The 25,673-nt window shown below is 43.5% G+C and overlaps 1 long non-coding RNA gene across 1 annotated transcript; it reads left to right on the top strand.

Annotated features, from left to right (window-relative positions):
* The first annotated feature begins 4,510 nt into the window (after positions 1–4,510).
* Positions 4,511–25,059, top strand: LOC131202148 (uncharacterized). Its single transcript, XR_009156079.1, has 3 exons — positions 4,511–4,529; positions 13,316–13,435; positions 24,983–25,059. It is a non-coding gene; the product is annotated as an uncharacterized LOC131202148 (long non-coding RNA).
* The last annotated feature ends 614 nt before the right edge of the window (positions 25,060–25,673 follow it).

Here is a 25,673-nt window from a genome sequence, read left to right as displayed (position 1 = left end):
TGACCCTCGTGGAGGAGGTCCAACACCCTTTTCCTCAATTTCTCTGGGATCACCACTGATCCCCCATAGCAGGCACCCCTTGAGCCGAGAGTTCCCACGCTTTACAAATTTTAAACGCCGCCCGAGGGCCACCCTCTTGTACCCAACTGAGTACAGTTCTCAAGGTAATGTCGGTATGATGCCCGAGCCACCTCCTTAGACGTGACTGGGCCAGAGTCCAGAGAGTCAATTAACAGTATGGGCGCCCCGAGTGGGGTCTCGATCGCCCCTGGTAGTGGGCATCTGCTTAATCGTCCGCATGCCCCAACTCTTTTCCGGGCCGATGCTGCAGTTTGTAGGAATAGGCGGCTAAGAAGATAGTCCATCGGGTCAATCGTGGCGAAAGTGCCACAGGCGTTGGGCGCCAGCCAGTAACCCTAACAGTGGTCTATGGTCTGTAACAATTTCAAAGTCTCTCCCAAAACGTATTCGTGAAACTTTTAACCCTGACACAATGGCTAGAGCTCTTTATCTAACTGGCTATAGTTCCTCTCTGTCGAGGACATCGCTCTGGAGTAGAAGGCTATTGGGGCTTCTGTGCCATTTGGAAGCCTGTGGCTGAGCACAGCACCCACGTAAGGGGAAGCATCGCAAACTAATACCAAGGGCAATGAGCTATGATACTGAATCAGTAAGCTATCGCTCGAGAGTAGGTTTTTTACTGCTTCGAAAGCCCTAGCTTCCGACTTTCCCCAAGACCAAACAGTATTCTTTCCCAGTAACTTATGTAGCGGCTCGGCAATGGTTGCCTTGTTTTTTAAAAAGACCGCGTAAAAGTTCACTAGACCCAGGAATGCCTGTAGCTCTGTTTTGTTTTGGCGCTGGAGCCTTTCGTATTGCCTTGACCTTGCTTTCAGTGGGTGAATTCTTCCTTGTCTATTCTGTAGCCCAAGAACTCTACGGATTCTACCCCTATCTGGCATTTGTTCACTTTAACCTTTAGACCGGCTGACCGGAAAATGCCCAGAACTTTTCTCAAACGCTCCCCCAATTCTTCTAAATTTTCGGCTGATATCAATACATCATCAAATAGGGACTACCCCGGGAGCCCTTGCAGAAGTCGCCCATTAAAATTTTGAACAGACCAGGTGCCACACTCACCCCAAACTGCAACCGGGTACACTTGAAAGCACCTCTGTGAGTCACAATTGTCTGGGCTTCGCTGTGTTGGCATCTACAGGCAGTTGTTGATAGGCCTGGGCCAAATCTAATTTGGCAAAACGTGCCCTTGCCCCAGTGAGTGCAGCAAGTGTTGCACCACGGGACCGGTAAGCGCTTTTTGCAAGGCTTTGTTTAACGTTGCCTTGTAGTCAGCGCAGATTCTAACTGACCCATCTGGTTTCACTGGGGTGACGATTGCCTCCCACTTTGCGTGATCGACTGGCACTAGTATCCCTGACTGATGAGCTTGTCTATCTCCTTGTCAATCTTGGGTTTAAGGGCAAAGGACTCTCCTTGCCTTTAACCGAATGGGGCTACCTGGGGTCTAAATTGAAGGAAATAGAATCCCTAAACTAGGGGTGAAATGCTGGATAGGATCGCCCAATCTGATAGCGATGGTGGTAGGTGGTTTGGAGAACCGGTAGCAAAAATCCCTGCCCCCTCCCATGTCCGGCTGAGCAGCGCAATCATCAGAGGGTTTTTTTTTTTACTTTTAAAAGCATTTTTCCTTTGGCCAAAAAAATGCTTTTAAAAGTAATAATAAAAAGTTGGCCACGCCCACCCCAGCTCCGTGAATGTCTCGACCCATGGTCTAGACAGTTGCTTATCTGAAATGGTATAAGGCAGGGGTCTGCAAACTTGGCTCTTTTAAGACGTGTGGACTTCAACTTCCAGAGTTCCTCAGCCAGCTGGCTGAGGAACTCTGGGAGTTGAAGTCCACTGCGTCTTAAAGAGCCTTGAGCAGGGGGTTAAACTAAAAGACCTCCACAGTCAATTCCAGCTTTATTCTGATCAATTGATTCTTAAACCCCTTTCAGCTCTATTCTGATCAATTGATTCTTAAACCCCTTTCAGCTCTATTCTGATTGATTGATTGATTGATTGATTGATTGATAAAGACACCTTTTCATGCAGCTGAGGGTCTTATAGAAGGCTGTATCCTGAACTGGAGGAACTGCTGGCCAGACGAGCTGGTAAAATTGGCAGGTGAGCAACTAAGAGGCAAGCACACCTGTGCTTCAAAGCTTTTACCCTAACAAGCCTGTGACATGTTAACAGCCTATGTTTCTGGAGACCCCCCACACAGGCTTGTACAAACCTGTTTACCTCACACGGAGTTGTCTCCTCGGGCTAGCAAGGTTGCTTAGCGAGGGGAAGGGAGGGAGGAGGGAGGAGGGAGGAGGGAGGAGGGAGGAGGGAGGAGGGAGGAGGGAGGAGGGAGGAGGGAGGAGGGAGGAGGGAGGAGGGAGGAGGGAGGAGGGAGGAGGGAGGAGGGAGGAGGGAGGAGAGAGAGCTCCTTGTAGTATCTGAGGCCATGCTGAAGAAGGTTAGGAGGGCACTGCCATTCTACCCTCTTCGTAAACAGGTTTCTTCAGAAACTGGAAAATTTCAGGTCAGGGGTGAAATGCTGGATAGGATCGCCCAATCTGATAGCGATGGTGGTGGGTGGTTTGGAGAACCGGTAGCAAAAATCCCTGCCCCCTCCCATGTCCGGCTGAGCAGCGCAATCATCAGAGGGTTTTTTTTTTTACTTTTAAAAGCATTTTTCCTTTGGCCAAAAAAATGCTTTTAAAAGTAAAAAAAAAAAAGCCTCTGATGATCAGGCAACTCAGCTGGGATTGTCAGAGCCTTTTAAAAGCATTTTTTTACAACCTCTTCGGTTGAAGCAGTTGCAGAAAAAATGCTTTTAAAAATAATAATAATAAAAAGTTGGCCACGCCCACCCCAGCTCCGTGAATGTCTCGACCCATGGTCTAGACAGTTGCTTATCTGAAATGGTATAAGGCAGGGGTCTGCAAACTTGGCTCTTTTAAGACGTGTGGACTTCAACTTCCAGAGTTCCTCAGCCAGCTGGCTGAAGACCTCCACAGTCCCTTCCAGCTCTATTCTGATCAATTGATTCTTAAACCCCTTTCAGCTCTATCCTGCGCCTGATTGGTTGGTTTGAATTTTCGGCGGAAGGTTGGGGTGCTCGACAGACTTGAGCCAGGTGCCCTTCTTCTCGCACCGCCGACATGTAGCGCCCTTGAACTTGCATCGTTGACGCTGGTGTTGCCCTCCGCAACTTCCGCATTCATCCCGGTCTTCTTTGCCCCTTCTCTCGGTGAGGCAAACTCCTTCCTCATCCTCGCCCGCCTGATTCGGTCTGGATTTCTTCGTTGTGGACCGGGTTGATTTTCGGCCGCCGCTGGCGTGAGTGGCTTTTGTAGGGTTTCCGCCGCTTGGGTGGACATCTCATGAGCTCTGGCTTCGCCCAGAGCGCTTGCCAGCGTTAGATTGCTTTTGATAGCAGCCGCCCGCAAACGAATGTCTCTGACCCCACGGATGAGTTGCTCTAACAGCTCCTCATCCAAGTCTCGTACCCACAATCTTTGGAGGCTTTCTCAGGGCGGCCATGTAATCGCTGATGGATTCGCCTCTTGCTGTCTGCGCCTCCAAATTCAAAACGCCGTATTTGGACGGTGTTGGCGAAATGGTTCTTCAATAGATTTTGCAGAGTTTGCCACGATACCGATTGTACCGGCGTTGGCTCTGCCAGGGCTTCCGCGATGTCGATGACCTAAATAGCCACAGTATTTGAGAGGTTGCCACAAAGAAAAGGGGGTCAACTTATTTTCCAAAGCACCAGAAGGCAAGGCAAGAAACAACGGATGGAAACTAATCAAGGAGAGAAGCAACCTGGAATTAAGGAAAAACTTCTTAACAGTGAGGACAATTAACCAGTGGAACAGCTTGCCACCAGAAGCTGTAGGTTCTTCATCACCGGAGTTTTTTAAGAAGAGACTGGACAGTCACTTCTCTGGAATGGTGTAGGGTCTCCTGCTTGAACAGGGGTCAGACTAGAAGACCTCCACAGTCCCTTCCAGCTCTATTCTGATCAATTGATTCTTAAACCCCCTTTCAGCTCTATTCTGATTGATTGATTGATTGATAAAGACACCTTTTCATGCAGCTGAGGGTCTTATAGAAGGCTGTATCCTGAACTGGAGGAACTGCTGGCCAGACGAGCTGGTAAAATTGGCAGGTGAGCAACTAAGAGGCAAGCACACCTGTGCTTCAAAGCTTTTACCCTAACAAGCCTGTGACATGTTAACAGCCTATGTTTCTGGAGACCCCCCACACAGGCTTGTACAAACCTGTTTACCTCACACGGAGTTGTCTCCTCGGGCTAGCAAGGTTGCTTAGCGAGGGGAAGGGAGGGAGGGAGGGAGGGAGGAGAAAGAGAGAGCTCCTTGTAGTATCTGAGGCCATGCTGAAGAAGGTTAGGAGGGGCACTGCCATTCTACCCTCTTCGTAAACAGGTTTCTTCAGAAACTGGAAAATTTCAGGTCAGCTTGGAGTTTCTTTGCTTGAAGGGAGCCGGGTAGATCTCTGCCAAAATGCAAAATCCCTTCGCTTGAAAACAAAGAATAATGAATTAGCAGAGTTGCTTAGATGAATATATTGATTTTTTTTTTAAAAAAAGGGGTGCTGTGGTAAATAATGGGTGTGTGTCGTCCTCCTTGAATGGATTCCCAGATGTAACAGAACGGCAAATTTCGAAGGGACTTTGGAGGTCTTCTAGTCCAGCCCCCTGCTCAAGCAGGAGACCCTACACCATTTCTGACAAATGGCTGTCCTGTCTCTTCTTAAAAACCTTCAGTAATGGAGCACCCTCAACTTCTGAAGGCAAGATGTTCCACTGGTTAATTGTTCAGTCACAAAAGTTTCCACCCATTGCTTCTTATCCTGCCTTCAGGTGCTTTGGAGAAAAGGTTGACACCCTCTTCTCTGTGGTAGCCCCTGAGATATTGGAACACTGCTATCATGTCACCCCCTAGCAGGGGTGAAATCTACTTACCTTCCTTACTGGTTCGGAAGTGCATGTGCTGCGTGTGTGCGCAGACCTTCTGCACATGTGCAAAACCTGTGCATGCGCAGAAGATAAAAAACACATTACTTCTTGGTTAAAACCAGGAAGTAATGACACCAGGGCGGGTGGGCGGAGCTTTGCTCCGCCATTGCTACTGGATCACCGAACTACCGGCCACGATAGCTACCGGATCGTGCGATCTGGTCCGATCCGGGAGCATTTCACCCCTGCCCCTAGTCCTTCTTCTGAATTAATTCTTAATTCATTAAGAATTAAAGATTTTCATTCAGAATTCTTTTCATTAGACATACTCAATTCCAATGTATGACTTGCAACACCCCATGTATTCAGTAATGGATCTCGTCTGGTCCTTTGTCTCCCCTCCAGACTAGACCTCAATCTTATTTCTAGATTTGTTAAGTCAGTGGTCGCCAACGCCTGGGCCACAGCCAGGGGTGGGCTTCAAAAATTTTAGCAAGGGGTTCTCTGCCCGGTTGTTGGGTGGGTGTGGCCATGGTGGGCGTGGCCAAGTCAGCCTCCTGCACCATGGCAGGGGGGCATTTTTGCCTTTCCTGGGCTCTGGAGGCTTTTACTGAGCCTCCGGGAGGGCAAAAACGGCCTCCCCAGGCTCCGGAGGCCCTCTGGAGGCCAGAACTGGTCCATTTCTGGCCTTCCTGAACTTCCAGTAGGCCTGTTTTTTGCCCTCCCTGACCCTCCGCGCGCGCCCTGCACTTATCTGCATCCAAAATGGGCCGCGTGGGGACTCCTGGGAGGGGAGGGGTGGGCGATGCTAGCCAGGAATGGGATTTGGGGGTTCTCCGAACTGCACAGAATCTTAGCTAGAGATTCTCCCGAACCCCTGAAAACCCCCAGCCCTGGTCACAGCTGGTTCGAAACTAGACCGCAGGAGAGAGGAACAAGTACACATACATGAAGCTCCACTCACACAAGTGGGATTTGCTTGCGCTTGTGTGTGAAGCTCCGTTCATGCGAATGGAAGTTTACGCAGGAGCACAAGTGCCTGCCGCCTGTGTGAGCAGAAGACACATGTGCGCACCGCTCCAAAATGGAGCTGTGTGCATGTGCCTTCTACTTACACACCCTCCCCCCACACCAGGCCAGGCCCACTGAGCTGAAAAGGTTGAGGACAGCTGGGTTAAGTAATCTTTTTTATCCAAAAAAATCAGGACAATCTTTTTCTGGTAGGCCTCCATTTTGCTTTTATTCATTAGCAGATCCGCTCCATTCAATTTCCGTGTGGCTATTTTTTTAAAAAAAAAAATGTAGAAAAGTAGTTTGTTTGTTTTTTTACGATAGCCTTACAAAATTATTTTCTTTTCTCGGTCATTTATTTTAAAAAAGAAAAAAGAAATTCTGCTTTTTCAATCAGCTGAACTCAAAACACCTGCTCTTCCGTTGTAAAATAGCCCTAGGTGTGGTTGTTGTTGTTGTTGTTTTGCAATTGATTATTAAGATAATTTTTTAAAAAATTGTGATTGTGAATTGTGAGTCATCTGGCATACAAATCTTTTTACAAATTGAAGAAAACTCAGGATCAAGACTATATCCAAGCATTTTGAAAGCTTATGAAATAAACATACAAAAGTACATAAGGTAAAGGTAAAGGTTCCCCTCGCACATTCGTGCTAGTCGTTCCCGACTCTAGGGGGCGGTGCTCATCTCCGTTTCAAAGCCGAAGAGCCAGCGCTGTCCAAAGACGTCTCCGTGGTCATGTGGCCGGCATGACTCAACGCCAAAGGTGCACGGGACGCTGTTATCTTCCCACCAAGGGTGATCCCTATTTTTCTACTTGCATTTTTTTATGTGCTTTCGAACTGCTAGGTTGGCAGAAGCTGGGACAAATAACGGGAGCTCACCCCGTTACACAGCACTAGGGATTCGAACCGCTGAACTGCCGACCTTTCAATCGACAAGCTCAGCGTCTTAGCCACTAAGCCACCACGTCCCTTGCTCAAAAGTACATAGTAAGAACTATATAATATTGGGCGTCCAAAAGATTGGGGGCTGTTGCTCATTTCCACTGCAGCTTTAGGGGATCCTAACTAATGGAGGGTATCTTCAAGCTTGAAATTTGCAAAATGTTCGTACTTCTTAAAAGTGTCTGGTTTGATAGAGCAACCAAACAGGATGGGTACAGACTCTAATGGTTAGTTAGGACTGTAGAAAGAAAAATTGCAACCAGCCTGTGTTCCATAGGAGACCTGTAGGTTCTCCATAGGGTCAGATGGAGGGCTGAGAAAATATCTACAGATTCCTCACATCCAGGACATAAACTGTTTTAGCTCCTTCTCTTGGGACACCACTATAGGGCATTGCATACCAAAACAACTAGACACAAAAACAGTTTTTTCCCTCATGCCTTCACTCAGCTGAATACCTAATTTGAATGTCTATGTGTATTTACCTAAGTGGTATGACTATAACATTATTATTTATCCTCCTCCCCCCACCACTTCTTCTTCTTCTTCTTCTTCTTCTTCTTCTTCTTCTTCTTCTTCTTCTTCTTCTTCTTCTTCTTCTTCTTCTTCTTCTTCTTCTTCTTCTTCTTCTTCTTCTTCTTCCTCCTCCTCCTCCTCCTCCTCCTCCTCCTCCCTCCTCCTCCTCCCTCCTCCTCCTCCCCTCCCCTCCCTTCTTCTTCTTCTTCTTCTTCTTCTTCTTCTTCTTCTTCTTCTTCTTCTTCTTCTTCTTCTTCTTCTTCTTCTTCTTCTTCTTCTTCTTCTTCTTCTTCTTCTTCTTCTTCTTCTCCTCCTCCTCCTCCTCCTCCCCCCCTCCTCCTCTTCCTCCTCCTCCTTTCTTCCTCCTCCTCCTCCTCTTCTTCTTCTTCTTCTTCTTCTTCTTCTTCTTCTTCTTCTTCTTCTTCTTCTTCTTCTTCTTCTTCTTCTTCTTCTTCTTCTTCTCCTCCTCCTCCTCCTCCTCCTCCCCTCCTCCCCCCTCTTCCTCCTCCCCCTCCTCCTCCTCCCCCTCCCCCTCCCCTTCTTCTTCTTCTTCTTCTTCTTCTTCTTCTTCTTCTTCTTCTTCTTCTTCTTCTTCTTCTTCTTCTTCTTCTTCTTCTCCTTCTTCTTCTCCCCATCCTCCCCCTCCCCCTCCTTCTCCTCATTATTCTGATGCTTTGCATATGTAATAAGACTTCCTGCATCCGAGACAAATTCCTTGTGTGTCTACTCACATTTGGCCAAATAAAGTATTCAATTCAATCCAATCCAAAAAGGAGAAACATCCATGATATTTAGCAATATAAATATCAGCATAGATTTTCCGAAGAGGTAACTTCAAAGTAGTCTTCACCGCCCTTGTGCAACCCCTTCACCATACTGGATCTAACCAAAGCAAAAATGAACGGGGGGTGGGGGGAGGGCATTTGGTCAGCTGACAGGCACCTTGAGATATATTTTACAGACAGTCAGCAGTAACTGAGCCCTTGAGGAACCTTAGTGTCTTGAGTGATGTGTTCCAGGAGGGATCATGGACATATTCTGGGTTTCCCATATTCTTTCCAGTGGTTTGCCCTGCACATGTGCCTTCTGCGCAGGCGCCCGGCCTCAAAAACGTGGCTAAATAGGACGGCATTACGCCAGGGCGGGTGGCCGGCCACAGTCGCTGCTATCAGTTCCTTTGAACTGGTCCAAACCGGCTGAATACCACTTCTGATCATGGCTAAGGCTAAAACTGATGAGTGAGGAATTATGTTTTGGCAGGGATAGCACTTAGACTCATATACCACTTCACAGTGCTTTTATAGCCCTCTCTAAGTGGTTTACAGAGTCAGCATATTGCTCCCAACAATCTGAGTCCTCATTTTGCTCACTTCAGAAGGATGGAAGGCTGAGTCAACCTTGAGCTGGTGAGAATCAAACTGCTGGCACTGGGCAAAATTAGCCTGCCATACTACATTTTAACCAGTACACCACCATGGCTCATCATCAGGTACTTTCATCTCTTCCCTTTCATGACCTCATTCTGAAGCCAGGTCTGTCAGAAGGATCCAATTATCTGATCATTAATCGGTGATAACAGAATATTAATTTGTTATTTATCAGTGGAATTGCAGAAACAGGGCACAACAGTGCTCTTATTACGTTCGGCAAAAGTCTTCAGGCTGGAACACAGCGCACATTGTTTGGAAATCTTGATGAAGCAAAGGAGGGTGGAGCTGTTTCAAAACAGAAGGTTCTTTATGCGAAGCGGGGCAAAAAAAATAATCTTTCCCCCACTACAGATTTCACTTCCAGACTGGATCGTCTTCATGGCCTTTAGCATTGCAATGGAAATGAGGGCATGTTCTGAAACATGTAAAAACAAGCTTCCCACAGCTGCCACTGTCACTCATTCATTCATCTCCTCATAGATTTGGCTCCTGTCTAATTTCACCGCATTACCTGATACGAAATCAGGTGTCAAGGAAAGGAAGTATGCCAGAAGTGATCTAGACAAAAAGAAGGAGGGTGGACTCTAATCGTGTGGTCGTGGCCGCCATCTTGATTTTGCTGGTTGCCTCCTACCCTTCGAGAACATCCTGCTCCTCATAATCATCTTAGATTATGTGGTGCACATGTGTAGAAGCAAAAAAAAAAAAATGGACAAAAATGTCTGGAAAAGATGATAAAACAGCACATTGATTGAAAACCAGAAATTTATTTATTTATTTATTTATTTATTTATTTATTTAGTCACAACAATATACATAAGCATCACACAAAAAGATTATATAGTATATAAACATATATATGAAGAAATATAAGGAGGTATAAGCATATATATATATATATAAGAAGAAGAAAAAAGAAAAACAATAGGACAGGAACGGTAGGCACGTTTGTGCTCTTATGCATGCCCCTTAAAGTTTTCTTAGGAATGGGATGAGGTCAATAGTAGAAAGTTTTTGGTTAAAGCTTTTGGGATTATGGGACAAGACCACAGAGTCAGGTAAAGTGTTCCAAGCACTGATGATTCTGTTACAGAAGTCATATTTTCTGCAATCTAGATTAAAGCAGTTAACATTAAGTTTAAATCTATTGGTTGCTCTTGTATTATTGCAATTAAAGCTGAAGTAGTCTTTAACAGGAAGGACATTACAATAGATGATTCTATGAGTTAAACTTAGGTCTTGTCGAAGGCGACGGAGTTCTAAGTTTTCTAAGCCTAGGATTTTGAATTTTTTTTTATTTTTTAGACAAACATACATAAAAGCATCTTCAATGCAAATACAAACAGAGTGTCGGTTGGTTGGTTACAAATCTTTTGTGCAATTTCACCATATTCATAACGTGTGATTTAGCTAATTTTACATTTTACCAATCTAATATATATCCAAGTATTTTGGTCAATTAATCATTTATTTAACTATAGGTATTTCTTTCCTCATTCCGTATAAAATGTTCTGAATTTTATGTTAATTGTATTGCATCCTTCATTTCGTCATCTTGAATCAATGTGTATTTCGACAATTCTTACATTATAAAAACCTCTATCAAACTTCATTAACATATTTTTTATCTAACCATTGATAAAATAAATCCCATATCTTATAATATTGTTTATCTTCCTGCTCTCTAATTTCAAATGTCAATTTACTCATTTCAGCACATTCCATTATTTTCTTAATAACTTCATCTTGCATTGGTATTTTCTCATTTTTCCAATTTTTAGCAAACACAATTCGAGCTGCTGTTACTACATTCACAATCACATATCTCAATTCACTATTATAAATTTCAGGTATGATCCCCAATTAAAAAACCTCTGGTAAAACCAGAAATATTCTTGTTGGGGATTTTACCGAAACCTTATAGTAAAAATAACATATATTTAAAGTATTCATATATTAACCACAGCTAGAATTGTATTTGCACTAAACTGGAAAAGTGAAGAGATTCCCACTGATGAGAAAGTGATTAGGAAAATATTAGAATGTGCAGAAATGAACAGATTAAAGCTGGCAATTAAGGAGAAAGAACAAACAATCTTATTTGATAGGGGAGGTATTTTATCAATGGTTAGAGAATAAAAATGGAAGTTGAAAATAAAGGAGATTAAAGAAGAGTAGAAAATACATTAAGACAGAGATGTAAACAATATGATAATTGTTAGTATTATGATTATTATGCTTAATATTATTGTTATATTATTATTAGAAGATACTTTAAGAGGGGAAAATGAATAAGTTTATAATGTTCAATTGTTTAATATGTTATAATTGAAAGACCAGAGAATTAATATCAATGTAGTGAATGATGTTGTAAATTCTGATGGTTATTGCACAGAGATATTTGTACCCACTGTTTAAGAGAAGATGGAATGTTTATATTTTTTAAAAAAAAATTACAACTTTTAAATAATCATCTTAGATTCCAACATTGCAAGGTTTGGTCCTCATTATCTTACAGTGGACGGTGGGATAAATGAAAAGGTGCTACCTGTCAATGGAGATTCTCATGGTCATGGTTGTCCCAAAAGTGCTTTTTTCCCCCAGAGGCAACTGGACTTTCTTTAGTGGCCTAGAAATGGAGCTCTCGCCTCAGAAACAGGAGGCTGTGAGTTCGATCCTAGGTAGCAGCAGATATTTCTCTCTCTGGGCACCGAGTCAAAAAGAGGACTGTGAAAATATCTACAGACCCTTCACATCCTGGACATAAATTGTTTCAACTTCTACCCTCAAAAGGACACTATAGAGCACTGCACACCAGAACAACTAGACACAAGGACAGTTTTTTCCTGAATGCCATCACTCTGCTTAACAACTAATTCCCACAACACTGTCAAATAATTTACTAAGACTGTATTACTATTATTATTCTCTTCCTTACTAGTATCTATCTCTTCCCACTTATTACTATAACCATGAGCTTGTATCTTTCAATTTATATTGCTTTTACTTGTTTCATACTACGATTTGATAGCTTATTAGTAACCTTGACTTTCATTAAGTGTTATCTTTTTATTCTTGATGAATGTATTTTATTCCCCTTATGTACACTGAGAACATATGCACCAAAGACAAATTCCTTGTGTGTCCAATCACACTTGGCCAATAAAGAATTTTATTCTATTCTATTCTAATAAGTAAATATCTGCTCTGAACTCTGCATTGGTGACAGGAAGGGTATCCGGCCAGTAAACACTTAGCTCCATTAAGTTGCCCCAACTACACCCTGTTGCAAGGGATTACGGGGTTATTAAAAGACAAAAAACAACAACAACTGGAGTTCCTTTGTTTTTCCTTGAAGATGATTGGCTTCTCATCCAAAAAGCTTCTTTAATTCTCCCAAAGGTGCTTTTTCAAGAGGCAACTGGACTTTCTTGATTTTTCCGTGAAGACTATTGGCTTCTTAACCAAGAAGCTTCTTCAATTCTCTGACGGTTCAGAGGTGCAAGAGAGAAAACTTCATTACAACAGGGGAATTCTGTTGCTTTTATTTGTAGATGAGACAGGCAGACAGAGGTACTTATGTTGGTGGGGATAGCAAGTTAGCAGACTTCCAACCTCCGTTGCTTCCGGATATTCATGAATCAGAGATCTGTTGCACGCAACTCATGACTAAAGTAAAGCTGAGTTAAGCCTTTGGAACTGAATGTGCCCTAGAAAAGCACTTCTGAGTCAATGACAATTTTGTAGACTTAGTTCTGTGTGGTCCAACGTTACACACAGAGACGTCTTACTGGAAGAGGGTGAACTTGTGTAGCATGATTTATGGGGCTTAAAGCATGGTGGGAATATAATTGTACAGGGCATTGCCCTGCAAGGGCATACAATGAAGCTTAGGAAGAGGAAGAAGAGGAGGAAGAGGAGAAGAAGATGAGTGGATGGGAGAGAACAAGTAGAACTGGGTAGAATGCATGATGAAAGCTGGAAAGGCCATGCAAAATTGAATCCTGGCATGATAAATCGCAGTTCAGGCAAATGCAATGCTTACCTGTTCTATTTATAGATCTGAAGAACCTCATTGTGCAAAGTAATTGTATAATTTTTCAGAATTTTATGAATACCTTTACCGTTTCCTCTCTGCATAATGGCTCTTCTGTGCTCACAGTCCATTCAAGTGCCTCTTTCAAGGTTGTTTTGCCACTTCAGCGGATTCTAATTTATTGGAGACCTTCTGAAAAGTAGTAGGTCAACAATCTAACAGAACAAAACTGATTTATAAGTTGTGGGAGTTTTTTTGGGAGGTGATGAGATGAGCGCTAACAAGGAGCAACCCTGTGCTTTCTTTTTTTCTTTCCTTTTCTGCACATGCTTGGCAAAAGGATTGAGTGAGATTGGAGGGCCAGAGCAGTAGAAGCACGAATCTCCCAAAGTCTTGGAGTCCATGATGTGGAACCGGTCTGAAGAAGCTTAGAGACAGAATTAGGAATAAAGCATCTCAGGTATATATACCCTGTTTCCCCGAAAATAAGACTCAACCGGAAAATAAGTCCTAGCAGGATTTTTCAGGATGCTCGTAATATAAGCCCCCCCCAAAAGCCCCAGTTAAGATTGTCAGCCAGATGGATGGATTTCATACTGTATTTCCCCCAAAATAAGACCTAACCAGAAAATAAGAGATTTTACAGTATCCTTCCCCTGCCGCACGATGGTGGGTTTCAAATTTTTTTACTACCGGTTCTGTGGGTGTGGTTTGGTGGGCATGGCTTGGCGGGCGTGGCAGGGGAAGGATACTGTAAAATCTCCATTCCCTCTCCACTCCAGGGGAAATTGACTGCAAAATCCCCATTTCCTCCCAATCAGCTGGGACTCGGGAGGCAGAAAATAGGTGGGGGCGGGGCCAGTCAGAATTTTTACTACCAGTTCTTGAAACTACTCAAAGTTTCCACTACCGGTTCTCCAGAACTGGTCAGAACCTGCTGGAACCCACCTCTGCTGCCACAACCACCAAGCCATGCCATGCCACACCCACCAAGCCACGCCCAAAGAACCGGTAGTAAAAAAATGAATCCCACCACTGGGGCCCAAGACTGTTGCTGTTGTGCCTCGCTCGCCCCCCTCGCCGCAGCCGGGCCCCTCTCATCTCCTGCCAGACACTGATAGTCCAAAAGAATGTCCTGGCATGCCTCCAGCCCCCAGTCCTGGCACTATGCCCGGACAGTCCGAACAAGACGAATGGCCTGACATGCCTCCAGCCCCCAGTCCTGGCACCATGCCCGGACAAACGGAGCAGCTGGGCCCCTCCCCCACAGCATGTGAGCCTGGGGAATGTGAAGCCAGTCAGGAGCTGGAATTACCAACAGCTGGGCTGGAATTACCAACAGCTGGAGGCTGGAGAGATCCACGCTTCCGGAGAATGGAGAGGCGACGTCAGCAAAAGGAAGGGAGGGGCAGGCCTGGATAAGTGCTGAGTCATGGAGCCACATCCCATGGCCTATATAAAGGATCTGCTTTCTGGCATTCTCTGAGTCAGGCAAAATCTAATCTGGATTGCTGAAGTCACACCTTGGATTCCTGCCTGCCCCGAGGACTCTGATAGGACTTTGGCAGAGCTGCAGAGGCACGCTTGATACGGACTTCCCCGACCCGGCCATCAGAGGAGGAGGGGGACACGACAGTTGCAGCCCAAGGAACTGTAAAACATTCTTTGAGTTATGAGTGACACGCTACATAATTATTGATATAAAGCAGTGTTTCTCAACCTGGGCCACCTTAAGATGTCTGGACTCCAATTCCCAGAATTCTTCAGACAGCATGGTATGAAGTGGGAATGGAGATTTTGCAGTATCCTTCCCCTGGAGTGGAGTGGGAATGGAGATTTTGCTGTATCCTTCCCCTGCCATGCCCACCAAGCCACGCCCACCAAGCCACACCCCGCCCATCAAGCCACGCCCATAGAACCTTTAGTAAAAAAAATTTGAATTTCACCACTCTACTCAAGGACGGAAATGAGCACAATGGCATTGGAGCACTTGATCCCTCCTGAATGAGCAGGAAATTAAAAGAGAAATAATATTACATTAATTCATGTATTGGAGCTAAGCCTGGAAAAAAATGTACTAAAAAGAGAGGCTGGCAAGGGATCTCTAGAAGCCGCTTCCTCCTGGACACACAGCTAATTGATCCTAAGCCACAAAGCATCTCCCTCCAGCTTGGTGTTCAAAGGGATACTTGTCTCAGGCCACCAAAAGAGTCACTTAGACGATGGGTTTCTGAGAGCTACTTAGAAACATTGTTAGATTTGTGTTAAATTTTCATTTCCAAACACGGTTTCTAGAAGTCAGCATAAGAAACTTCCAGCGCTGCCAGTTCTCTCACCTGGCTTGGCCATCAAGCTGGCCGAATGAAAGCCACGTTGATTGATGGGGAAAGTCAGGGGAGCATCATTGATCCTGTTAGTCCAAAAAGGGTCCATGAAAGGCTTGGAGGAACATTGGACAAATTGTTGGTTTAAAACAGGGAGTCCCCTTTAATAATTTAAACAATACAGTCAAAAGATGAACAGAGGTAGATGCAAGCGTTTTGTATTTTATTTTGTATTTTATTTATTTATTTTTGTCAATCCTATATAAGATAACAGGTAAAAGTATAAACATGATTTGGACGTATGAAAAGAGTAAGTAAAAAGGAATATTAGGACAGGGACGGTAGGCACGCAGGTGCGTTTATCCACGCCCCTTACAGACCTCTTAGGAATGGGGTGGGGTCAACAGTAGACAGTTTAAGCTTAAAGTTTTGGGGGTTTGGGGAAGAAATTACACAGTCAGGTAGTGCATTCCAGGCATTGACCAGTCTGTTACTGAATTCATATTTTCTGCAATCAAGTTTGGAGCTGTTTACCTTTTTTTATTATTATTTGCATTTATATCCCGCCCTTCTCCGAAGACTCAGGGCGGTTTACACTATGTTAAGCAATAGTCTTCATCCATTTGTATATTATATACAAAGTCAACTTATTGTCCCCAACAATCTGGGTCCTTGAGTTTGTATCTATTATTTGCTCATAAATTGTTGTGATTAAAGCTGAAGTAATCACTGATAGGTAGGACATTGTGGTAGATAATTTTATGTACTATGCTTAGGTCAGACTGAAGTCTGCATAGTTCTAAATTGTCTAAGCCCAAAAGTTTGAATCTGGTGGCATAAAGTAATTTATTGCGAGCAGAGGAATGGAGGACTCTTCTTGTAAAATATCTCTGGACTCTCTTGATTGTATTTATGTCCGATATGCAGTGCAGGTTCCAGACAGCTGAGCTGTATTCAAGAATTGGTCTAGAAAATGTTTTGTATGGTCTCGTTAGTAGTACAATATTACCAGAGAAGAAGCTATGCAAGATTAGGTTTACAACTCTTAGTGCCTTTTTGGCAATGTTGTTACAGTGGGCTCTGGCACTTATTATCATTACCTACATTACAATAACAGGGTTGAAAATCAGCCTCAAATATAAGATCTAGCACAGGGGTCGCCAACCTTTCAGACCTCAGGGACCACTAAATTCATAATTTTAAATCCTGCGGACCACTAATGTGATCTGCCTAATGACCGGCTGGGTGGGCGTGGCTAGGTGGTCATGTGACTGAGTGGGTGTGACCAACTCAATGTCACTCATGTGGAGGGGCACCTTTCCAGCCTCTACTCACCCCTCCCCTCTCAGCCACTCCTCACCTGCCCACCCAGGCTCCTTAGGGCCCCAACAGGAAGCAGTTGTTGGAGCTAAGCAGCAACCACAAGAAAGAGTTGGCAAAACAGCTGGCTCAGATCAAATTGGATGTGACCAAGAAGGAGGCTCAGCAGAAACACCTCACTGAGGACTAGGAGCATAGGCTTTCCAAGCAGAGAGAAGACCTGAGGAAGTGCAAGGCCAGGTACAGGCACCTGGAGGCTCAGCAGGCTGAAATGATCAGCCAGTTCTAAACCATGATGCAGTCCCACTGGAACAAGGCCCTCCGGCTCTTTGCCACCAGCAGCACTTCCCTCCAGCCTTTGCCCGAAGCCCCTCACCAGGAGGCTGAAGCAGATCCCAAGTCGGAATTTCTGCCCCCCTCCGACCCGCACAAAAAGACCCCAAAGGGGGAGATTTTCTTCAGCAACACAACCATTCATTACACGTATCTGTCCCAGGGGCCGTAGTTTGAGGACCCCTGATTTAGTGCAATATAAAAAATGCAAATAATTTTTCTGTGGACCACCAAAACTTTCTCGCGGACCACCAGTAGTTCACGGACCACCAGTTTTTTTTATTTATTTCTTTATTTTATTTGTCACATATAAGCGTAAGCATGAAATAACTATACGACATATAAGCATATATATAAGCATAAGTATGTAATAACTATACGAAATTGGATACAATCAAAGGGAATATTAGAGCAGGAATGGTAGGCACACTGGTGCTCTTATGCACGCCCCTTACAGACCTCTTAGGAATCGGGTGAGGTTAATAGTAGATAGTCTTTGGTTAAAGCTTTGGGGATTTTAGGAAGAGACCACAGAGTCAGGTAGTGCATTCCAGGCATTAACAACTAATTAATTTTTAATTAATTGTTCTTAATTGTTAATTTATTAACAATTAATAAAGACTGCTGCTTTATAACTTAATAAAAATACTTGAAAAATAAATAAATAAGAGGCATCCTAAATAAATCTGCAGATAGAAACTTCTCATTTTGCAGTCCGATGTTTGCAACATCTGCTGGATCAGCTCTCTGTCAGCTGGTCTTTTTTTTTCTTTTCTATCTCACTTTTTATCTATAGTTTTAATTTTTCCTTTCTCCCCGGTCGTGCAGCTGCTATCCTCGGAGGCTGTTCACTGTAATTTTCCATTGCCTGTAACCTCCTCTCCACATTATAAGGACAAGGAAAAATGAAAAGCAGGTGGTGTTTTCCCAGCCACGCGTGTTTATCTTTCCTTACGTCATTAACTTTGTATTCCTAATTATCAAAATCCGTGGGGGGGGAGGGGAGGGGGACGTGTCATAAGATCTAAAAGGATTTCCTGCCCTCTTTTATTGTCACTGAGATAAACTCATGAGGTGTTTCTTTTTCCATCTCTCCTTACGATCCATCTTCCCTTACAGTCTAGCCCTCATCCCAAAAGAGGGGAGTGGGATTTCAAATCATATGCAGGTAGTTCTCGCCTTACAACAGTTCATTTAGTGACCGTTCAAAGTTACAATGACACTGAAAAAAAAAAAGAGATAAGGCTGCCTCTGTGTTGCTTTAATTCACTCCAACTTCATTTCGTCTGTAAAATCCAGGGCAGCGGAAATTCTCAAGTTCTCTCACATTATCGAATTTCGTCGGTCTGTCTGTCTATCTATCTATATGATTCTCTCTCTCTCTCTCTCTATTGTCTATCTATAATCTTTCTTTCTTTTGTCTTTCTTTCTTTCTGTCTTTCTATAGGTACATGAGTCTGTCTGTATGTCTATCTATCTATCTATCTATCTATCTATCTATCTATCTATCTATCTATCTATCTATCTATCTATCTATCTATCTCTATCATCTATTTATAATCTCTGTCTGTCTTTCTGTCTTTCTATATGTATATATGATTCTGTCTGTCTGTCTGTCTGTCTGTCTGTCTATCTATCTATCTGATTCTCTCTCTCTCTATCGTTTATCATCTTTTTTCTTTCTTTCTTTTTTCTTTCTGTCTTTCTATATGTACATGATTCTGTCTGTCTGCCTGCCTGCCTGCCTGCCTGCCTGCCTGCCTGCCTGCCTATCTATCTATCTATCTATCTATCTATCTATCTATCTATCTATCTATCTATCTATCTATCTATCTATCTATCTATCTATCATTTATGACATTTAGAGACACACACACCCATGTTCCTCACAAAGCGACTTTTGCCATCTAATCCTCTTCTGTCTCTCAAAATCAGGTGGATGAATGGCCACTCAATTCTACAGAAAGGTTTGAGAAACAGAGATTAAACCAGGACATTGGAAACTGGGGTTGGGGGAGAGTGGGGTCAACATGCAGGGATTATGCATGCAATTAGTTACTCTTGCCTTGAGCTACCATTAGTATTCTCACCCAAGACTTGTAGAGCACGATGCGTAAGGCATATATTTTCTTCCTAATGCTGTTTTCCATTCCAGTTGTGAGAAACAGTACAGGGCTACTGTTAGAATAGTTGGGCTGGATCACAGAGCTGATCCCACCAAGATCAAATTACTAAATAAATCTATTACAGCTTAGTAAAGGAAACAACACAAGATTTGTATTGGATCGATGATCCTACCCTCCTGTAATTCTGTCTAGGTTTTTCTAAAGTTCATCAGCAATGACTGCAGGATTTGTTAGGTCAGCTGGGAGAAGAAGAAAAAAAAACTGCTTCCAGGAGTTGTACTGCTGCAACAGGCTTGTTTTATTCCACAGGATGCAGAGGTGGGTTTCAGCAGGTTCTGACCAGTTCTGGAGAACCGGTAGTGGAAATATTGAGTAGTTCGGAGAACTGGTAAATACCACCTCTGGCTGGCCCCACCCCCATCTATTCTCTGCCTCCTGAGTCTCAGCTGATGGGGAGGGAATGGGGATTTTGCAGTATCCTTCCCCTGCCATGCCCACCAAGCCATGCCCACCAAGCCATGCCCACCAAGCCATGCCCTGTCCACCAAGTCACACCCATAGAACCGGTAGTAAAAGAATTTGGATTTCACCACTGGGCTACATCCAGGGTGGGTTTTACTTACCTTTACCACTGGTTCGCCGTGCATGTGCATGCATCCGGCCTTCTGAGCATGCGCGTCGCTCGCTTGTGTGTGAGTATGTGCCCAGCCTCAAAAACATGCCTAAATAGCATGACTTGGAGTCGGGGTGGAGAGGGCGGGCCCACCTGCGATCTCCGCTACTGGTTCAGGTGAACTGGTCTGTTGTGTCCCCCTCCCCCTCCGATGACCGGGTCTAGGAAGTCCTTATCAAGCGTGGCCACGAAGTCTCTGCAGCTTTGCCAAATTCCTTTCAGATTTCTCAGGGCAGGCAGGAATCCAAGTTGTGACTTCAGCAAACTAAATGAGACTTTGCTTGACTCAAAGTTGCTTGACTCAAGCTGGTCCTTTATATAGGTTGTGGGGTGTGGTTCCATGACTCAGCACTTATCCAGGCCTGCCCCTCCCTTCCTTCTGCTGACGTTGCCTCTCAGATCTCCGGAAGCAGGGATCCTCCCACTGTGAATTCTCTTCAGCTGGATCTGCTGTTGGTAATTCCAGCACATGGCTGGCTCCCTACTCACACGCTGTAGGAGTGAGGTTTGTTTGTTCCTGTCCGGGCATGGGGCCAGGGCTGGGGGCTGGAAGCATGACAGGCTGTTCATCTTCATTATCAGACTCCAAATCTGATAGCAGGCCCAGGAGGAGATGGGAGGGGCCCGGCTGAGGAGAGGAGGAAGGACGAGGCACAACATGGTCTGAACCGGGTGAATACCTTTCTGCTTTCCATGAAAGGTTTGATGTTACAAATCAGAGGATAAGGTTTGCGCATTATTTCCCAGATCATTTTGGGTTTTTTGATCGCTTGCTAGTTTCAAACTTGAAAATGTCATTTAAAAAAATGGCTAACGTGGACACATATTTCCCACTGCTGATAATTTTCTGGGATCAATTTAACATCCCTTAGAATGGATTTCTGGGTTCACACAGCCATCAGCAAATTATCCATACAGTTTGGGTCTGCACCACATGTTGAACTAAAATATGGCTGCTTGGTAGTTTTGTGTGTCCTGTGGACACAACAACTATGTTTCTATGATATATGGTTTATTGGGCTATTTGCATTGATAGATTAGTGGTTGTATTAGTGGCTCCTAATTTTTCTGTCTCCAATCTGTTTTCTAGGCAAATTCTTCATTGCATTAATTTTTGGTCATATTTTTATCATATCAAATTCTATATGGCTGTCAAGAAAGCTGTTGAGAGGAATTCATGAAATCCCCAGGAACTGAGTTTAATTTAAATAGGTCCTTAATCTTTTTGACCTATCCGCCTATTATTTAGAGATACCCTGGAAACAAGTTCAGGAATTAAAAAAAAAAAAGATTTTGTGAAATTTTAGCCAGATGCAATAATCATGGCCTTGCTACCAAACACATCAGAGAATTCCCTTCCTTGTCCTTTAAGGTCACACTTTGACCACACTTGGAATATTGTGTGTCCAGTTCTGGTCAGCACGAGACAAAAAAGATGTTGAGACTCCAGAAGGAATGCAGAGAGGAGAAACAAAGATGATAAAGCTAAATTATACGATGGTATGTCTAGTCTAGCAAAGAGAAGGAGTGGGGTGACATAATACCAGTCATCCAATATTTGTGGGGCTGCCACGGAGAAGAGGGGTGGCCCTTCCAACAGTGCTATTCTATTCTATTCTATTCTATTCTATTCTATTCTATTCTATTCTATTCTATTCTATTCTATTCTATTCTATTCTATTCTTTGTTGTTGTTGTTGTTAGTTGCGAAGTCGTGTCCGGCCCATCGTGACCCCATGGATAACGTTCCTCCAGGCCTTCCTGTCCTTTACCATCTTCTGGAGTTCTATTCTATTCTATTCTATTCTATTCTATTCTATTCTATTCTATTCTATTCTATTCTATTCTATTCTATTCTATTCTATTCTGTTCTGTTCTGTTCTGTTCCGTTCCATTCCATTCCTTTCCATTCCTTTCCATTCCGTTCCATATATTCTATTCTATTCTATTCTATTCTATTCTATTCTATTCTATTCTATTCTATTCTATTCTATTCTATTCTATTCTATTCTATTCCTTTCCATTCCTTTCCTTTCCTTTCCTTTCCTTTCCATTCCATTCCATTCCGTTCCATATTTTCTATTCTATTCTATTCTATTCTATTCTGTTCTGTTCTGTTCTGTTCTGTTCTGTTCCGTTCCGTTCCGTTCCGTTCCATTCCATTCCATTCCATTCCATTCCATTCCATTCTATTCTATTCTATTCTATTCTATTCTATTCTATTCTATTCTATTCTATTCTATTCTATTCCTTTCCATTCCATTCCATTCCATTCCATTCCATTCCATTCCATTCCGTTCCATATTTTCTATTCTATTCTATTCTATTCTATTCTATTCTATTCTATTCTATTCTATTCTATTCTATTCTATTCTATTCTATAGCCGTGGTGGCACAGTGGTTAGAATGCAGTACCGCAGGCTACTTCTGCTGATTGCTGGCTGCCTGCAATTTGGCAGTTCAAATCTCACCAAGGTTGACTCATCCTTCCAAGTCTAGTAAAACGAGGACCCAGATTGTTGGGGGGGGGGGGCAAAATGCTGACTCTGTAACCTGCATAGAGAGGGTACTTTTCTCATCAGCTTTGTCTGAAAGGAGGCTGAGCAGTGCAGATAAATCAAGTACAGCCAAGCCCTTCAAGCAAACAGGGGTTGCTTGTTCCAACAATGAAGCTCACCGGCTTTTCTCAATGGCTTGAGGCAGTACGAATTTAGTTTCACAGTGCAACCTTCTGCCTTGAAAACAATGCTTCCTTTATTAGATAACCATCTTAATTGATGCAATACGTATGATGGAGTCAATACAAAGCGAGGTTCTTCCAGAAGTTGGAGACCAGCGTAAACAGCAGCACCTAAATATTTCTTTCTTTCTTTCTTTTTTTTAAGCAGGGTTGCGTGACTTCTTGGGGATAACTAGGGAAACAGTTTAGTGCTGAGATGGAAATTAATAAGAGGTAAATAAATCCCAGGAGAAATTCGCTAGGACAATCCCAGGGGTGAAATCCAGCAGGTTCTGACAGGTTCTGGAGAACCAGTAGCAAAAATTTTGAGTAGTTCAGAGAACCAGCAAATACCTCCTCTGGCTGGCTCCAGAGTGGGATGGGAATGGAGATTTTGCAGTACCCTTCCCCTAGAGTGGGGTGGGAATGGAGATTTTGCAGTATCCTTCCCCCTGGAGTGGGGTGGGAGTGGAGATTTTGCAGTGTCCTTCCCCCGGGAGTGGGGTGGGAGTGGAGATTTTGCAATATCCTGCTCAGAAATCCAGACAAATGAATCAAGCAAAGCTGCATATTAAGCAATTATTTCATTAACCACCTGGCTTAAAACGAGTAGAGAAACCGATAAAATCAAGATTGCCGGTGATGTCTACTGGCATAACCAGTGAGATGTGAGAGCTTGTCACTGGTTATGGCAGTAGAGTTGATAGAGATTGTTGCAGAATTTTCAAAGAGGGATGAAGTCTTGGTGATGAGGGGGTTAAATTATCCCTCTTAGGAGATTCTGTCAATCATGTCCCTTTCAAAACATTCCTGATTTTTTTTGTTGCTGCAGGAAAGTTGAGAGAATCTACTAGCCTTGATATCTCAAAGATGCTATTCAAAAGGCAACTGGATTGTTTTTTCCAAGAAAGGAGGAGGAGGAGGAGGAGGAGGAGGAGGAGAGGAGGAGGAAGAGCAGAAGGAGGAGGAGGAGGAGGAAGAGGAAGAGGAGAAAGAGGAGGAGAAGGAGAAGAAGAGGAGGAGGAGGAGAAGGAGGAGGAGAAGAAGAAGAGGAGGAGGAGGAGGAGGAGGTGGAGGAGAAGGAGAAGAAAGAGAGGACAATGAAGAGGAAGAAGAAAACATTTTGCTTCTCATCTAAGAAGCCTCATAAATTCTGGCAGGATAGTGTGAGTGATGGAAGGATTAATTCGGACAGGATGAGGGAGGAGGGTTGGAAGGATCCTATTTCTTTGCAATCATCTGGTCACTAGCACTCTCCCTGAGAATTCTTGAGGCCATTTGGGGATTTATCTGTGTCCTCAGGGTCACCTGTATCAGAGTGCAAATGGGGGTGGAATCTTCTTGGAATGGCTACAAGACCTGTGTTGCAGAAAGGAGATGGGTGGTGTCTTATCAACAGTGGGAGAGGGCTGCTCAGTGTTAACATAAATAGGCTCTTTTACCCCTCTTTCAAGCTGATGGTCCTCTCTATCCATAAGGTGGCCTTTCAATGTGGATTTTCAACCTTGATTAGGTACTGATCAGTTAACTGAGGAAATGAAAGTGGCAGGAATGTTTGGGGAAAGCGAGCATGCAGTTCTAGAGTTCTTAGTTTTAAGGCAAGGTACAATTGAATTTAGTCAAATCCATATCTTGAACTTTAAACAGAAGACTTCAATAAACTCATAGGTGCAATCTGTCAGAGTGCGCCCAGTGTGACCATGTGAGACAACCCAGGAGCAAATACAGTAAACAGAGGTTTGTATTTAAATAGTGGTTATATCTACACAGACTATATACATACATGTACTTTAGTCAGACCTCAAACAAACAGCAACTGCAGCACAAAAGCACACACGAAGAAAAAGAGAGATACGACCCAACAGGGCCTCTTTTTATTACAGGCTCTTAAAGTGATATCAACCCAAAAACTTTGCTGACTCATTCCCAGCATTACATCATCGTAGCAGCTGGTCAGCTCTCAAATCATGACCCTGACACAATCACATGGCCGGGGAAACAAGTCGCTAAAAAGGGTTGGTGCTCCTACAGAGAGCACAAATGGGGAGAACTGGAAAATTCATGTTAGCTGCCAAAAACGTAATGAAGATCTGAAGTAAACAAAATAGATGGAAAGAGGAAGGGGTCATTAGAGAATAATACAAAAAGGTCCCTGGAATGGGATAGAGCCATTACTAGCTGTTTCCAAGCAAAAGCTAGACAGCTCTTAATTAAGGATATCTACAGGTAGTACTCGACTTATGACTTTTTCACCTTAAATCATGACGGTTCTAAATCAAGGCACCCATGTGACTGACTTGATTTTAGGACTTTTCTTGTAGGGGTCATTCAATGAATGCAGCAATCATTAAGCAAATCCATTCATTCCTACGGGCGTTTTTTTTGCCAGAAATTATTATGGTTCGTTGCATGTTCAATTAGATGTTCAGACTGGATCTGGCATTTTTGTCTACCTATCAAATCCTTCCCAAGGACCTGGGATAGGCTGATGTGGATGTTTGATCGTCTTAAAGGTATCGTTGGAGGATGCAAGCTGTTCCAAGCAAAGCTGCCTTTTGCAATTGACTGATGGTGAATTTGTCAATGGCGATGGTGCACACCTAAAAGTATTGGTACTGCCTTTGCTTTCTTTTGCCACAGTGATTCTATTTGCTGTAAATTATTATCAAGTTTATTTGCCACTCATCTCATGGTTCAAGGCAATTCTGAACAAAAATCAGCCTCAAAGATTGGAAACTGGCAAAAATTTCTTCAATGTATATGACTGCCTCTTGCACAGTATAGTTGACTGCTATATTGTACCGATGAATTAAAAAGGTCAGTAATAATTCAGATGCCTAATACGTCCATGTTTCCTTCCTTCCTTCTCCTCCTCCTTCTTCCTTTTTCCTTCCTTTTCCTCCTTCCTTCTTTCCTTCCTTTTCCTCCTTCCTCCTTCCTCCTTCTTCCTTTTCTTTCCTGCCTTCCTTTTCCTCCTTCTTCCTTCTTCTTCTTCCTTCTTCCTTCTTCTTCCTCCCTTCCTTTTCCTTCTCCTACCTTCTTCCTTCCTCCTCCTTCCTCCCTTCCTTTTTCCCTCCCTTCCTTCCTTCCTTCCTCCCTTCTTTCCTTTTCCTCCTTCCTTCCTTCCTCCCTCCCTTCTTTCCTTTTCCTCCTTCCTTCCTTCCTTCCTTCCTTCCTTCCTTCCTTCCTTCCTTCCTTCCTTCC

This window comes from Ahaetulla prasina, chromosome 7 (genome assembly GCF_028640845.1).
Source record: "Ahaetulla prasina isolate Xishuangbanna chromosome 7, ASM2864084v1, whole genome shotgun sequence".
Classification (NCBI taxonomy): domain Eukaryota; kingdom Metazoa; phylum Chordata; class Lepidosauria; order Squamata; family Colubridae; genus Ahaetulla; species Ahaetulla prasina.
The sequence above is the reverse complement of the archived record's forward strand: the minus strand, read 5'-3'. Positions and strand labels throughout refer to the sequence as shown.